Source organism: Peromyscus maniculatus, chromosome 17, assembly GCF_049852395.1.
Source record: "Peromyscus maniculatus bairdii isolate BWxNUB_F1_BW_parent chromosome 17, HU_Pman_BW_mat_3.1, whole genome shotgun sequence".
Classification (NCBI taxonomy): domain Eukaryota; kingdom Metazoa; phylum Chordata; class Mammalia; order Rodentia; family Cricetidae; genus Peromyscus; species Peromyscus maniculatus.
The window spans coordinates 10,908,719-10,927,130 of NC_134868.1; the positions used below are offsets into that span (position 1 = coordinate 10,908,719).

The following is an 18,412-nucleotide window of genomic DNA, read 5'->3' on the forward strand; positions in this document are numbered from 1 at the left end:
GTTATGATGAAACACCATGATCAAAAGCAAATTGTGGATGAAAGAGTTTATTTAGCTTACATTTCTACATCATAGTCCATCATTGAGGCAAGTCAAGGGCAGGAATTCAAACAGAGCAGTAACCAGGAATCACAAGCTAATACAGAAGCCATGCAGGAGTGTTGCTTATTGGCTTGATTACAATGGGCTACTCTTCCTGATCTTTTTTAAAATTTTATTTATTTATTTATTTATTTATTTATTTATTTATTTATTTATTTATTTATTGTATAAAACACCAGACCACTAGCCCAAGAATGGCCCCACCCACAATGGACTAGGCCCTGCCACAACAATTACTAACTAAATGACCTACAGGTTTGCCTGCAGCCCAATCTTATGGAGGCATTTCTCAAGGCTAATTTATGTCAAGCTGACATAAAACTATCCAGCACAATAGAACATTCTAGCATACAATGAAGACTCCAGGGTAATGACTTTGGAGGACTTGACTTGCCAATAAAATTGAAGTGAAATCATAGCTCATACTCATTACTCTTATGGTTAAGTATATGTTTTATTTTCCAGAAAATACGATTTTTTCAAGTATGTTCACCCAGAAATGATTGAGCATATGGTAAAAAAGTATTTAGGGGTTTCAAATATTGTAATACAAGTAATCTCTCTGGTGGTTATGGCAAGAAAAAGTTCATATCTACAATGTTTCTGCGCATCATCAATTGGTATGGGGTTTGTTAGGAATTTGTTGCATTTCTAGCTAAGATTTTCTGTATACTTGTAGTATAACTTTTGATTTAGCTACAAGTGTGTGTGCTGCAGCCACCAGGATAACTGAGTAATATTCTGAGCATGAATTAGCCTATAGTAGAGCAATAGAGGCTCTTAAGTTGGGCAGTTTAAGAAAACACTCATGCCTGGGTGGTGGTGGCGCACGCCTTTAATCCTAGCACTTGGAAGGCAGAGCCAGACAGATCTCTGTGAGTTTGAGGACAACCTAGTCTACAGAGTGAGATCCAGGAGAGGCACAAAATAACTATACAGAGAAACCCTGTCTTGAAAAACCAAACCAACCAACCAATCAAACACTCACTCTTGTATTGATGGAAGTTTAAGGCTACAACATCTAAGCTCGGGGAGGTTTTTACTTTAGTGTAAGAAGCTTAGACCACAAGGTAATGAGTGACTTCTTATATTATAAGGCTATACTTTCTCTTAAAACACTGATGGGTACTTTTTTATAATTAATCTTTATTTTTCTTTCATTTTGTTCTGGGAATCACTCATGATTTGTGTTCCTTATCTAAACAGTGATACAGAGTTTACTATATAATCGTCCTATATTACCCTGCTAATATTCCTGGGAACATACTTGTTTTAATGTATATATAATAGTTACATGGTGATTATGGATTAAAAATGAGTAGTATTTCAAGAGATATATGAGACATTTAAGACCATAGATTTTTTTAATTGAATTAATATTATAATTACATAATTTGTTCCCATCCTCCCTGCTACCTACCTCTTCCATGAACCCCACCCGCATCACTCCATCTAAAATTGATATCCTACTTTACTTTATCCATTGTTAACCATTGTTACATAATCATATAAGTGATCATATATGTATATGTATATAGATAGGTAGATAGATAGATAGATAGATAGATAGACAGACAGACAGACAGACAGACAGACAGACAGATAGATAGATAGATAGATAGATAGATAGATAGATAGATAGATGATAGATAGATGGAGATAGATAGATAGATAGACATAGGGGTAGATAGACACAGATACATACAGAAATATAGAACCTATTAGGACTATTTGGTGTTCTCTGCATACATAAAATTCGAGGGATGATCACTTTGTTTTGGATAACTAACCATGGGCCTTATCTCCAGGGAAGTCCCTTCTCTATTTCTATGAAGTTGTTAATTGTTTGTTGCTTCTAAGGCTATTTTTCCTTGTTTTTTTTTTTTTTTTAATTTTTCTCTCACACAATCAATCCCTATTACAGTTTCCCCTTCCTGCACTCCTCCCAAAACCACCACCTACTCTCTCTCCCAGAGCCACTGCTTCTCCACATTTATTTCCCTTCAGAAAAGAGTAGGCCTCACAGGGGTGTCAACCAAACATAACAAGATGCAGTAAGACTAGGCACAAACCCTCATGCCAAGACTAAGCAAGGCAACCCAGTAGGCTGAGTCCCAAGAGCAGGCAAAAGAGTCAGAGATACCCCTATTCCCACTCTTAGAAGTCCTACAAAAAGCTTAAGAGTATACTTTCAGGGATAATTTCTACAGTTCGTTTATAAGGCCATTCTTAATCTAAACAGCCCTGTGAAGTGTGATTCCTACTGCATTTCACAGAGCACACCTGATTCATTAATGTCCAATTAATTTGAATTAAGGCACCTCTTAAAGAGGAAAGTAATCATGGACATGGAGAGTTTTTTAAAAATGTCATTAGGTTTGATAGACAAACACAAACTCATAAGAAACAGACCAAAAACTGCAGCCTACTTTCTCACTATGAAGTACTTAGTCTTTTAGTAATTCAGGCATGAAGTAAAAGAGACCTACTTCACTATTTCTACTGATGTTCCTCATGAAGACACTAATGTGTGTTTGTGTGCATGTGTGTGCTGCAGCTGTTCCATTGGTCTATGTGTCTCTTTTCTACAAGTATCTTGCTATTTTGTTTACTCTATCATTGTACTATATTTTTATGTAAGATGTTTATTTATACTTCCATCTTTGTTCTTTTTGTTGAAATGGAGGCCAGGATGTCTTTCTCTATTTGAGGTGGTTTTGTTTTGTTATAACTTTTATCTATGTCTTTGTTTCTTCTACAGTTATTTATGAACTTTGTGAATAACCCCAAATTCCTCACCTCTAAGTATTTACCCAGGATAAATGTAAATATGTTTTATACAAACATTTCTAGTAACTTTTCAATATAAGTAAACATTGTGAATAACCTTGATGTCTTTAACAAGAGAATGTATAGCATTTTTGTTAGAATAGGTCTTCATGTAAAATAGATGGAATGCAAATCAAGTAGCAACTATAAATGAAGTTCATAACCATTAAGCTAAAGCATTTATAATAGCCACCAATGAACACACATTGTGATTCCATGAGAAACCTTAAGTAAGAAAGTCAGCTTTATTGATTAAAAGTTGTGATAGTTGTCTGAGAAACAAGAAGGACCCAAGAAATTTGAATTTAAAGGAAATTTATGTTGATTTTCTCATGTTTAAACATAGACATTTTTAAATATTGTATTATACATGTTTTCATATGTTGCAAAATATACACATAATCGTGTTTCTTTGTTGAATATAGTTACCCCTCAAGGAAATTGGATATTAGTGTATATAGTATATTTATATGAAAGTATATATAATAATATATTTATGTGAAAGTATACGTGTGTGTGTGTGTGTGTGTGTGTGTGTGTGTGTGTGTGTGTGTATGAACAAAGAGTAAGTAAAGTAATGAAAAAGAAAGGCTTAAAGAATAAAAGCCAGGGGCTGTGGAGTTGATTCAGCACTCGCTGATTTTGAAGAATACCTGGGTTTCCTTCTCAGTGCCCCTATACAAGCTTCCATCTGTCCCTAACTCCAGTTCCAGGGTGTCTTGTGCTCTCTTCTGGCCTCTGAAAGCACCAGGCACACACATGTAGACAAACACTCATATAGAAAATTTAAAAAATGAATATAGTCTTTAAAAAAAGAGAAATAAAATCCAGGAGAAATAAAGTCTAACATTCAACTTACTTAAAATTTCTCTGATTTCCTAGCAAGAACATTTCCTTAGCACACTGCTTTTTGGATTTTTTTTTTTTTACTGTTGTCACTTGTTTGTTCTTGTTTTTATCTTCAATTCTCCAGCTGATATGCATGCAGGAATAAAAAGGGAAAGTAACAAGGCTGAGATTTCTATCATTTGCAGGCAATAATGGCAGAATATCAACAGGGAGCCTGCATGCAGCTGTAATAAATATTAGGAGATAACAACCTGGAGGGAAAACATGATGTGCAGTTCAGATAGCAACTGTCTTGGTTGTTCGTATTTGGAGCCTTTCGACCATAAAGAAATGTCCATTTCCCAAGGAGACCCACAAATCAAGATAGACTGACAGCTTTCTTTTTAAAAGTTTCAAGAGTTCAAAGGTGCTCCCATGAGGCCACAGGAAACAAGAAACAACATCAGACCATGATTCAATTTGACTTTGTCCTGTTATTTAGAAAGAAGTGGACAAGCAAACTTAATTCCACCTTGTTCATTGAAAATCTTTTCTTTATTTTTTCATTATTTTAATTTTATTTTACAATATAATTTAGTTTTACATATCGGCCACTGATTCCCTTGTTCTCCTCCCTCCCGTCCACCTCCCCTCCCCCCCCACTCCCAGTTCCACCTCCTCCAGGGCAAAGACTCCCCCGAGGATTGAGATCAACCTGGTAGACTCAGTCCAGGCAGGTCCAGTCCCCTCCTCCCAGGCTGAGCCAAGCGTCCCTGCATAAGCCCCAGGTTTCAAACAGCCAGCTGAGCACAGGACCTGGTCCCACTGCCTGGATGCCTCCCAAACAGATCAAGCCAATCAACTGTCTCACCTATTGAGAGGGCCTGATCCATTTGGGGGCCCCTCAGCCATTGGTTCATGGTCTACGTGTTTCCATTCATTTGGCTATTTGTCCCTGTGCTTTATCCAACCTTGGTCTCAACAATTCTCGTTCATAGAAACCCTCCTATTTCTCGCTAATTGGACTCCCAGAGCTCCACTCAGGGCCTAGCCATGGATCTCTGCATCCAGTTCCCTCAGTCATTGGATGGGGTTTCTAGCACGACAATTAGGGTGTTTGGCCATCCTACCACCAGAGTAGGTCAGTTCGGGCTGTCTTTCGACCACTATCAGCAGTCTATTGTCGGGAGTATCTTTGTGGATTTCTGTGGGCCTCTCTAGCACTTTGCTTCTTCCTATTCTCATGTGGTCTTCATTTACCATGGCCTCCTATTCCTTGTTCCCCCTCTCTGCTCTTGATCCAGCTGGGATCTCCTGCTCCCCCAAGCTCTCTTTCCCTCACCCCTCGCCCTACATTACCACCACTCATGTCCAGGCTGTTCATGTAGATCTCATTCATTTCTCCGTCATTAGGTGATCCCCGTGTGTTTCTTGGGGTCCTTTTTCCAGGTAGCCTCCCTGGTGATGTGAATAGCAGTCCAGTCATCCTTGTTCCACATCTAGTATCCTACTATGAGTGAGTACATACCATGTTTTTCTTTCTGAGTCTGGGTTACCTCACTTAGGATGATTTTTTTCTAGATCCATCCATCCATTTGCCTGCAAACCTCATGATGTCATTGTTTTTCTCTGATAGGTAGTACTCCATTGTGTATATGTACCATATTTTATTTATACATTCTCCAGTTGAAGGGCATCTAGGTTATTTCCAGGTTCTGGCTATTACAAACAATGCTGCTATGAACATTGAGCAAGTGCCCTTGTGGTATGATTGAGCATTCCTTGGGTATATGCCCAAGAGTGGTATAGCTGGATCTTGGGGGAGATTAATTCCCAATTTTCTAAGAAAATTGATTTCCAAAGTGGTTGTACAAGTTTGCGTTCCCACCAACAGTGGAGGAGAGTTCCCCTAGCTCCACATCCTCTCCAGCGTAAGATGTCTTCAGTGTTTTTGATCTTAGCCATTCTGACAGGCGTAAGGTAATATCTCAGAGTTGTTTTGATTTGCATTTCCCTGATAATTAGGGATGTTGAGCAATTCCCTAAATGTCTTTCAGCCATTTGAGTTTCCTCTGTTGAGAATTCTCTGTTTAGTTCTATAGCCCATTTCTTAATTGGACTGTTGGTCATTTTGATGTCTAATTTCTTAAGTTCATTATATATTCTGGATATGAGTCCTCTGTCAGATGTGGGGTTGGTGAAGACCTTTTCCCATTCTGTTGGCTGTTGCTTTGCCTTGTTGACAGTATCCTTTACTCTACAAAAGCTTCTCAGTTTCAAGAGGTTCCATTGATTGATTGTTTCTCTCAGTGTCTGAGCTACTGGTGTTATATTTAGGAAGTGATCTCCTATGCCAATGCATTCAAGACTACTTCCTATTTTCTCATCTAGCAGGTTCAGAGTAGCTGGATTTATGTTGAGGTCTTTGATCCACTTGGACTTAAGTTTTGTGCACGGTGATAGATATGGATCTATTTGCATCCTTCTACACGTTGATATCCAGTTATGCCAGCACCATTTGTTGAAGATACTTTGGCTTCTTTGTCATAAATTATATGTTCATAAGTGTGCGGATTAATGTCAGGGTCTTCAATTTGGTTCCATTGGTCCACATGTCAGTTTTTATGCCAGTACCAAGCTGTTTTTATTACTGTAGCTCTATAGTAGAAGTCAGAGATTGTGATGCCTCCAGAGATTGTGATGCCTCCAGAGGTTGTTTTATTGTACAGGATTCTTTTGGCTATCCTGGGTTTTTTGTTTTTCCATATGAAGTTGAATATGATTCTTTCCAGGTCTGTGAAGAATTGTGTTGGTATTTTGGTGGAGATTGCATTGAATCTGTAGATTCCTTTTGGTAAAATTGCCATTTTTACTATGTTAGTGCTTTCTGTAGGGCTGGGTTTGTGGATAAGTATTGTTTAAATCTGACTTTGTCTTGGAATGTCTTGTTCACTCTATCTATGATGATTGAAAGTTTTGCTGGGTATATTAGTCTAGGCCAGCATTCATAGTCTCTTAGTGTCTGCATTACACCTGTCCAGGTCCTTCTGGCTTTTGAAGTCTCCGTTGAGAAATCGGGTGTTATTCTGATGGGTTTGCTTTATAAGTCACTTGGCTTTTTTCCTTAGCTGCTCTTAATATTCTTTCTTTATTCTGTACGTTTAGTTGTTTAATTATTATGTGGTGAGGGGATTTTTGGGGGTCTAGTCTGATTGGTGTTCTATAGGCTTCTTGTATCTTTATAGGCATTTCCTTCTTTAAGTTGGGAGAGTTTTCTTCTATGATCTTGTTGAATATATTTTCTGTGCCTTTGAGTTGGCATTCTTCTCCTTCTTCTATGCCTATTATTCCTAGGCTTGGTGTTTTCATGGTATCCCAAATTTCTTGGACATTTTGGGTCATGACTTTGTTGGCTTTAGTGTTTTCTTTGACCGATGAATCTATTTCTTCTACTGTATCTTCAACGCCAGAGATCCTCTCTTCCATCTCTTGCATTCTGTTGGTTATCCTTCCATCTGAAGTTCCCAATGGTTTACTCAGATTTTCTATTTACAGCATTCCCTCTGTTTGTGTCTTCTTCATTTTTTCTAATTCCATTTTCGGGTCTTGGACTGCTTCCTTCATCTGTTTCATTGCTTTTTCACGATTTTCTTTCAGGGCATTATTGTTTTCTTCCTGGGCTTTATTGTTTTCTTCTACTCTATTTGTCCTTTTCTCCAGTTTTTTTTATAGCATTCTTCCCATTTTTTGTTTGTCTTTTCCTCTATATAAGCCTCTACCATCTTCATGATGTTATTCATAAGGCTGTTTTCTTCTGCTTCTTTCAATTTTTGATTGTCATTTCTAGATGTTGGTGGAGGGCTAGGTTCTGGTGATGCTGTATTCCTCTTCATTTTGTTGTATGTACGTCTGCCTTGATGTCTGTCCATCTCCTTGTGGTTTGTTCTTGGTCTTATCAGTGCACTTGGTCCAGACAGAGCTGACAGATTCAGGAAGTCTCTCTCTCTCTTGTCCAGATGGGAGCTCTCTTGTCCAGATGGGAAGTCCAGGGCAGGATGGGAGCTCTTGTCCAGAAGGGAAGTCTGGAGCAGGATGAGCGCTGGGGGCCGGTCTCAAAGTCTCAGGAAGTGGCTGGGGTCTCGGGTGATGATGGGTGTGGGGCAGGGCTTGGAGATTGCAGGGTCTGCCAGGGGTCTTGGAGAAGGGGAGCCTTCCCAGTAGGGCTAGAAGGGAACCTGCCCTGTCACCAGAACCTGGGGCCAAGTTGGGCAGGTCTTCCCTGGAGTGGCTGGTGCCCAGGGATGGGATCTAGGCTGAGCACAGGCACTCACCTCTTATCCAGAAGGGAAGTCCGGGGCAAGACGGGAGCTGGGGGGCTGGTCTCAAAGTCTCCGGAAGTGGCTGGGGTCTCAGGTGATGATGGGTGTGGAGGCAGAGATTGGAGATTGCAGGGTCTGCCAGGGGTCTTAGAGAAGGGGAGCCTTCCCAGTAGGGCTAGAAGGGAACCTGCCTGGTGGCCAGAACCTGGAGCTAAATTGGGCAGGTCTTCCCTGTAGTGACTGGTGCCCAGGGATGGGATCTAGGCTGAGCCCAGGCACTCACCTCTTGTCCAGAAAGGAAGTCCAGGGCAGGATTGAAAATATCTTCTTATAGAATTCTCTCTTATATAATATAATTTGACAACCACTAAACCAATGAAATGTAACTAATGCCAATCAGTAAAAAAGAAAATTTTAACAACAATTATCCCAAACATCAAATACCTACTTAACTTCAAATATTTCTTGACATTTAGGTATACCTAAATAATTGCTTCCACTTGGAAATAAAAAATACAAATATTTTGTATAACTAAATCCAATTGATGTGGTAGATGGGAAACACATGTGTTGCAGAATATTTGTTTAACTATGCAAAGATATGTTGCATTTGTTTAACTATGTAAAGGTGTGTTGCATTTATTTATATTGCAGAATATTTGTTCAATTATGTAAATATGTGTTGCATTTATTTGATTACATAAAGATGTGTTGCTGCTTTATTTGCCTTCCTAAGGCAAACACACACACACACAATACATACTAACATGTTCCTTGAAATTTTCAGTATATTTGTATCCATCACAGGACAGGCCTCTGGGAATGGAGGAATAATAAAGAAATAGATCAATATAGACATAATTCTAAAAAGTAAATAAACCAAGTAGCATTTGAGGAAATGTTTTATTCTTTTTCCAAGGTCAAAGATGTCTCTGCAAAGAAAGAAAGGGGAAGTAATCAAGGCAATAGAAATAGAAAATATTTAATTAATCAGAAGATTGGATGTGTAATTTATTCAGTTATTAGAATCAGAAAAAATGCTTTATCTGCTACAGAAATGTCACATTTCTGATCTCCACTTATCAATCCAAATGACATATGTTAGTGTTGTTATAATAATTTAGTGATAATGATGATAAGCATTTTGGGAAGTATGACTTCAGATCAGTCTTAATCTTGAGTGTAGAGTCAGTCTACACTTAGTTTATGCTTGAAGCAGAATAGTAGCTTCTCAGCATAATATTGTAGAATATAAAAATTGTGGACTAGTCACTGAGGCTTCTATTGATGCCTAGGATACAAAGAAATAGCAGGCAAGGGAAGGTTATTTTGAACAAATGATCCAGAGGGTTTCAGTGTCCAATGTAGTAAGTGTTAATAAGGCTATCAGTATGGCTACATGGAGTAAAATCTAATTAACACCTGTTACATCACATCCAAGGCTCTTCTATTTGTGGAGATGTAGTGGTTCTGGCTGAAGAAGTGGCAGTCAACAAGAATTTTCAAGGTAGTAAAAGTCCTTCAATGACAGTGGTGCACAGTGGTCATCTCTAGAATAGCCTGAAAGAGTGATATAAAAGATCTCTGGTTAATGTCATAAGCAGGAAGACAGTTCAAAGTTTATAGGTAAGGCCAAAGATTCTCTCAAATGATTGTAGTATAAGAATCCAAGGATGCTCCAAGACTGCAACTGTTCCCTGAGACAGAGTCTGCCAACACCCAACTGGATTAAGAGGTGAGTCTTTATCCTCAAAACAGAACATCCCAGCCCCTTGGCTTTGGGCCCAGGGGTACAAACCTGTGCCCCTATACCACTACCCACTGCAGTTCGAGTTTCAGGCCACTTGGCAGGCAGACCTCCTGCACACAGGTCAGACTAACCCCATCCCCAATCACATGCTGTAACCCAAGCCACACCTCCCCCAAATCCCACCCACCCTCCAAGACTGCAACTGTTCCCTGAGACAGAGCCTGTTAGCACCAGCAGACAGGTCAGATTACCACAATCTACCACACACTAAGACTGCAGCTATTCCCTGAGACAGAGCCCACTAGCACCAGTTGGACTAAGAGCTGCTCCCTAAGACAAAAAAATCCATCAGCACCGACTAGACCAAGAGCTCCCACTGGATCAAGAGTATCAATCAGGTCAAGAGAGATTCCCTCAGACACAGACAACACTTGCACCAAGTGGAAAAAGAGATGGGTAGACACCAGTGCAAAAATACAGTCAATGACATAAAAACCAATATGGCTCGATCACAACCTACATCAGCAAGACCTGAACATCACAACACAGAAGAAACAGAAGATATCTATCATAAAAAATGACTTTAAGAAAATATTAGAGATCTTAAAAGAGGAAATGAAAAACTCCCTTAAAGAAATTGAGGAAAAGCCAAACAAAAAATGGGAAGAAATCAATAAATCCCTTGAAGGCCAAGAGAAAGCAATTAAACAAGTGAGGGAAACAGTTCAAGATTTCAAAACTGAAATGGAGTCAATAAAGAAGACACAAACTGAGGTAATACTGAAAATGGAAAATCTGAGTAAATGAACAGGAACTACAGATGCAAGTATAACCAACAGAATGCAAGAGATGGAAGAGCAGATCACTGACATTGAAGATATGGTAGAAGAAATAGTTTCATCAGTCAATGAAAACACTAAAGCCAACAAAGTCATGATCCAAAATGTCCACGAAATTTGGGAAACCATGAAGACCAAACCTAAGAATAATAGGGATAGAAGAAGGAGAAGAATACCAACTCAAGGGCCCAGAAAATATACTCAATAAAATCATAGAAGAAAACTTTCCCAACCTAAAGAAAGAAATGCCTGTAATGATACAAGAAGGTTACAGAACACCAAATAGACTAGACCCAAAAATGTCCCCTTGCCACATAATAATCAAACCACTAAACATACAGAATAAAGAAAAATATGAAGAGCTGCAAAGGAAAAAGGCCAAGTACCATATAAAGGCAGACCCAAAAGAATAACACCTGATTTCTCATTGAAAACTCTAAAAGCCAGAAGGTTCCTGGACAGACATTATGCAGATACTAAGAGACCATGGATGCCAACCCAGACTATTATACATAGCAAAACTCTCAATCAACATAGGTGGAGTAAATAAAATATTCCATGATAAAACTAGATTTAAACAATATCTCCCCACAAATCCAGCCCTACAGAAAGCATTTGAAGAAAAAAAATCCAACCTAAGGAAGATAGATACACCCATGAACACACAGGCAATAGATAGATCCATACCAACAAATACCAAAGAAGGGAAACATACAACACTATCACCAAAAAATAACAGAAATTAACAATAATGGTCACTAATATCCATCTATATCAATGGTCTCAATTCACCTATAAAAGACACAGGCTAACAGAATGGATACAAAAACAAGATCCATCCATTTGCTGCATACAAGAAACACACCACAACTTCAAAGACAGACACCACCTCAGAATAAAAGGCTGGGAAAAGACTTTCTAATCAAATGGATTTAAGAAGCAAACTGGTGTAGCTCTCCTACTATCTAATAAAATAGATTTCAAACTAAAATCAATTGAAAGAGATCGGAAAGGACACTACATATTTATCACAGGGAAAATCTAACAAGATGAGTCTCAATTCTGAATATTTATGCCCCAAATACAAGGGCACCAACATTCATAAAAGCATTACTAAAGCTTAAATCACACATCAAACCCCATACACTAGTAGTGGGAGACTTCAACACTCCACTCTCACCAATGGACAGGTCTGCCAGACAGAAACCTAATAGAGAAATAAGGGAACTAATAGACATTTTGACTCAAATAGACAGTAGATATCTACAGAATATTCCACTCTAACACAAAAGAATATTATACCTTCTTTTCAGCATCCCATGGAACCTTCTCCAAAATCGACCACATGCTTGGTCACAAAGCAAATCTCAACAGATACAAAAATATTGAAATAACCTCCTGTGTCTTATCAGACCACCATGGCTTAAAGTTAGATTTCAACAACAACAAAAGTTACAGAAAACCTACAATCTCATGGAAACTGAATAATACCCAGTTGGATCACCAATGGGTCAAGGAAGAAATAAAGAACAAAATTAAAGATTTCCTAGAATTCAATGAAAACAAATGTACAACATACCCAAACTTATGGGACACTATGAAAGCAGTGTTAAGAGGAAAATTCATAGCTGTAAATGTCCACATAAAGAAGTTGGAGAAATCTCACACTAGTGACTTAATAGCACAACTGAAAGGTCTGGAACAAGAAGAAGCAAACTCACCCAGGAGAAACAGTCACAAGGAAATAATCAAATTGAGGACTGAAATCAATATAATAGAACCAAAGAGAAGAATACAAAGAATCAATGAAAAAAAGAGTTGGTTCTTTGAGAAAATCAACAAGGTAGATAAGCCCTTATTCAAATTAACCAAAAAGCAGAGAAAGAGCATCAAAATTAACAAAATCAGATATGAAAAAGGGGACATAACAACAGACAGTGAGGAAATCCAGAGAATCATCAGGTCGTACTTAAAAAATCTGTACTCCACAAAATTGGAAAATCTGAAAGAAATGGACAATTTTATGGATAGGTACCCCATACCAAAGTTAAATCAAGACCAGATAAACTATTCAAATAGACCAATGACCCCTAAGGAAATAGAAATGGTCATTAAAAGACTCCCAACTATAAAAACCCCAGCAGCAGATGGTTTCAGCACAGAATTCTCTCAGATTTTCAAAGAAGAGCTAATACTAATACTCTTCAAATTGGTCCACACCATAGAAACAGAAGGAACATTACCAAATTCTTTTTATGAGTCTACAGTTACCCTGATACCCAAACCACACAAAGATGCAACAAAGAAAGAGAATTACAGACTTGTCTCCCTCATGAACATTGATGCAAAAATACTCAATAAAATACTGGCTAACCAAATCCAGGAACACATCAAAACAATTATTCACCATGACCAAGTAGGCTTCATCCAAAGGATGCAAGGATGGTTCAATATATGAAAATCTGTCAATGTAATACACCATATAAACAAGCTGGAAAAAAAAGAACACATGATCATCTCATTGGATGCTGAAAAGCTTTTGACAAAATCCAATACCCCTTCATGATAAAGGTACTAGAGAGATCAGGAATACAAGGAACATACCTAAACATAATAAAGGCAATTTATAGCATGCCAACAGCCAACATCAAATTAAATGGAGAGAAACTCAAAATGATTCCACTAAAATCAGGAACAAGGCAAGGCTGTCCACTCTCCCCATATTTATTCAATACAGTACTTGAAGTTCTAGCTAGAGCAATAAGACAATATAAGGGGATCAAGGGAATACAAATTGGAAAGGAAGAAGTCAAATTTTCATTATTTGTAAATGATATGATAGTATGTATAAGTGACCCCAAAAATTCTACCAGTGAACTCCTACAGCTGCTAAACTCCTTCAGTAAAGTGACAGGATACAAGATTAACTCAAAAAAATCAGTATCCCTCCTATATACAAATGAAAAGGGGGCTGAGAAAGAAATCAGAGAAACATCACCCTTTACAATAGTCACAAATAATATGAAATATCTTGAAGTAACTCTAACTATGCAAGTGAAAGACCTGTATGATAAGAACTTTAAGTCTCTAAAGAAAGTAATTGAAGAAGATATCAGAAAATTGAAAGATCTCCCATGCTCATGGATAGGTAGAATCAACATAGTAAAAATGGCAGATTCAATGCAATCCCCATCAAAATCCCAACACAATTCTTCACAGGCTTGGAAAAAACAATAATTAACTTTATATGGAAAAACAAAATCCTAGAATAGCCAAAAGAATCCTGTATAATAAAGCAACTTCTGGAGGCATCATGATTCCTGATCTCAAGCTCTACTATAAAGCCACAGTAATAAAAAACAGCTTGGTACTGGAATAAAAACCGACATGTGGACCAATGGAATCGAATTGAAGACCCTGACATTAACCCACACACCTATGAACATATGATTTTCCACAAAGAAGCCAAAACTGAACCATGGAAAAAAGAAACCATCTTCAACAAATGGTGCTGGTATAACTGGATGTCAACATGCAGAAGATTGCAAATAGATCCATATCTGTTACCACACACAAAACTCAAGTCCAAGTGGATCAAAGACCTCAACATAAATCCAGATACACTGAACTTGATAGAAGAGAAAGTAGGAAGTAGTCTGGAATGAATTGGCACCAGAGACCACTTCCTAAATTTAGTACCAGTAGCACATACACTGAGAGAAATAATTAATTAATGGGACCTCCTAAAACTGAGAAGCTTTTGTAGAGCAAAGGACACGGTCAATAAGACAACATGACAGCCTACAGAATGGGAAAAGATCTTCACCAACCCCACATCTGACAGAGGGCTCATCTCAAAAAAAAATATAAAGAACTCAAAAAGCTAGACATCAAAATGCCCAACAGTCCAATTTAAAGATGGGCTACAGAGCTTAACAGAGAATTCTCAACAGAGGAAACTCAAATGGCTGAAAGGCATTTAAGGAATTGCTCAACATCCTTAGTCATCGGGGAAATGCAAATCAAAACAACTCTGAGATACCATCTTATACCTGTCAGAATGGATAAGCTCAAAAACACTGAAGACAGTTTATGTTGGAGAGGATGTGGAACAAGGAGAACACTCTTCCAGTGTTGGTGGGAATGCAAACTTGTGTAGCCACTTTGGAAATCAGTATGGCAGTTTCTCAGAAAATTGAGAATAAGTCTTCCTCAAGACCCAGTTATACCCTCTTGGGCATATACCCAAGGAATGCTCAATCTTACCACAAGGACTCATGCTCAACTATGTTCATATCAGTATTATTTGTAATAGCAAGAACCTGGAAACAACCTAGATGCCCCTCAACTGAAGAACCGATACAGAAAATATGGCATATATACACAATGGAGTACTACTCAGCAGTAAAAAACAATGATATCATGAAATTTGCAGGCAAATGGATGGAACTAGAAACCCAGACTCAGAAGGACAAACATTTTATGTACTCACTCATAAGTGGATACTAAATGTGAGGGAAAGGATGGCTAGACTACAACCCACAACTCCAGAGAGGCTAGCTAACAGGGAAAGGCCCTAGGAGGGACACATGGATAACCCTCTGAAGGAGAAGTGGATGATATCTACATAAGTGGACTGGGTGTGGGGGGGGGTGGCAGAGGGCATGGAGTGGGGGATCAGAACATAGGGAAACAGGAGGGTCAAGCTGGAACAGGGACAGAGTGGGAAGGGCAGGGAGGAAGATACCATGATAGATGAGGACATCATGGGAGTAGGAAGAGGCAGGGTGCTGGGGAGGCTCCCAGGAATCAACAAGCTTGACCCCACCTTTGTCTGCTGGCAGTGGTCCAGAGGGTGCTTGGACCAGTTTATTCTAGTGAGCTGCCTAGCAAATAACCTAGCTGTCATCATAGAGCCTTTGTGCAATGACTGATGGAGGCAGATGCAGATCCACAGCCAGGCACCAGGCTGAGTTCTGGGATTCCAATTGATGAGAGAGAGGAGAAATATTGCAAGTGAGGGACATGGAGATCATGATGGGAGGATGTGCAGAGATGACTGGCCACACTAGTGGAAGCCCATGAACTGTGGACTGGTGGTTGTGGAGCCCCCATGGGACTGGACTAGGCCCTCTGGATATGAAAGATGGTTGTTTGGCTCAAACTGTTTGGGGGGCACCCAGGCAGGGGGATCTGGATCTGTCCCTGCTGCATGGGCAGGTTTCTGGAACCTGGTGCCTGTGGTGTGACACCTTGCACAGCCTTGGTGCAGTGGGAAGGGACTTGGACCTGCCTAGGTTCAGTGTGCTGGGCTCTGCTGACTCCCCATGGAAGACCTCGATTTGGGGGATGTGGGGATGCGGGATGGCTTGGGAAAGAGGGAAATGGGTGAAAGGAGGGAGGAGGAAGGAGGGGGATCTGTGGATAATATGTAGAGTGAGTAGAAAATTTCTGCATAAAGAAAAATGAAAGAAAAAAAAAAGAATCCAAAGATACATTTTCCCTATCTTGCTTCATGTTTTTCAGTATATGACTGCTGTGGGATGTTTTTCTGTAGGCTGTGACTATGTGTGGCTCCCACTGAATAATAAATAAAGCAGTTTTGGCCTATGGCAAGAAAGCTTACAGCTAGGTGGGAAATACAAGCAAAGATACAGAGAGAAGGGCAGACCAGAGAGAGGTTAGCCACTGCGAAGGAGCAACATGCCAACAGACCAGTAATGCCACAGCTATGTGGCAACACATAGATTAATAGGAATGGGTTAATTCAAGATGAAAGAGTTAGCTAGCCAGGAGCTTTAGCCATACAGTCTGTATTTAATATAAGCCTCTGAGTGATTATTTTATAAGCGGCTATGAGACCATGGGGCCGGGCAGGACCAAGAAACTTCCGGCTACCATATGACTATTATCATTGTTTACTCCACTTGATCCATATCCACTAGAGCTAACTCAGGAAATTCAGAAATCATTGAATTGCCCATTTCTCCATTTATCAATAATGACTCAGAAATGCATTTATATCTTCAGTATTCACAGAAGATCTAATGCAAGGTGTATTTTCCCAGAAGTCGAATATGACAATGTACAGCATAAATGAAGTGTGTGTGGTTGTATACTTTTGGCTTTAAAAAAATCCAAGCTGGTATAAGTGCTTCCTAATTTTTATATTCTTTTTTTTCTTCTAAAAATAGAGGCAGATGATGAAACTTTTTCTATTCAAAGCCCTTCTGGGGCAATTTTTATAATTGAGGAAAAGACATGGAGGTAGGAACAGATTCACTTGATGTCCAGGTCCCATAGCTCCCTATTACATTCTAGACCAGCAGAGATATTCAATTCTGGTCATGCTTTGCGATCTAGATCTTTTTACTATTAGAGAGATGCTAATCCAAACTCTAATGAGATCAAGGCTCAGGATATAGTAAACATGTCACTCCACAGAACTTGCCACATAACACTGTAAGTAAATGGACTCTCTGGCATCTCAAACAGGCATCTGGATTGTCGCCTTGCAATTGTAACATATTGCAAGAGAATTTTCTGCATCAACCTTCATGGACATTAAAGGTCAATCAATCATAGCCAGGTCCATGGTCCTGCTTCGGCTGTGGTAGTCTGTGTTGAGATACATGGCCCATGTGGCCACCACAGCCCATGAGGATGCCTGGGATCTGGGCTGCAACCTGTGACCATGTTGGTGTCTGAGGGCTTTGCCAATCTGGGGACCAAGCTGATTTGGGTGTCCAGTGATATCAACTGGGGCATGGTATCCTGTGGACCAGGGCTGTGGCTGAAGGCCATGTCTGGGTCCATTACTGTAGCTAGAGTTTTCCTGCCTGGCCCACAGTCAGGACAAATCTTTGTCACCTGCCAGTCCCACAGCCGCTCAGACCCAACCAAGTAAACACAGAGACATATATTGCTTACAAACTGTATGGCCGTGGCAGGCTTCTTGCTAACTGTTCTTACAGCTTAAATTAATCCATTTTTATAAATCTATACCTTGTCACGTGGCTGGTGGCTTACCGGCGTCTTTACATGCTGCTTGTCCGGGCGGTGGCTGCAGTGTCTCTCCACCTCAGCATTCCACTTCCCAGAATTCTCCTCTCTCCTTGTCCTACCTACTTCCTGCCTGGCCACTGGCCAATCAGTGTTTTATTTATTAACCAATCAAAGCAATTTGACATACAGACCATCCCACAGCACATTACCCTGCTGCAGCCAGTGTCTCTGTTCATGTCTGTCACTCCAGAGACCATCAAAGACTGTGCAACTTCCAGGGGCTCTGGGCTGCCACCTGGGACTACTGTAACATCCAGTCTAGGGCTGCTGTCAATGACCATGTCTGGGTCCATGGCCCTCCATCAGCCAGGGTCAGAATTGATGTCAGTGGCTACTCTAAGGGCTGTAGGGATGACTGATCCAGCAATTTGGAGAGAGGTCCTCCTTGTAGTGTTGGTTTTTTTTTTTTTGATCTACGAATAAAATAAAGCTTGCCTGAAGATCAGAGTACAGAGCCAAGCCATTGGTTAGCCATAGAAGCCAGAAAATGATGGCACACACCTTTAATTCCAGCACTTGGGAGATAGAGGCAGACTGATCTCTGAGTTCAAGGCCACACTGGGCTACACAAGATTGATTAGTCTAAAAGAGAGACAGAGCCAGGCAATGTTGGCACACACCTTTGATCCCAGTACTAGGGAGGTGGAGACAGAAAGTGATATGTCTGGGTGGAGAGAGGA

General features: G+C 39.7%; 1 pseudogene; it reads right to left on the reverse strand.

Annotated features, from left to right (window-relative positions):
• LOC121823570 (S-methyl-5'-thioadenosine phosphorylase-like) overlaps positions 1 to 18,025 on the reverse strand; it is a 73,827-nt pseudogene extending 55,802 nt beyond the window's left edge.
• Positions 18,026 to 18,412: the final 387 nt, after the last annotated feature.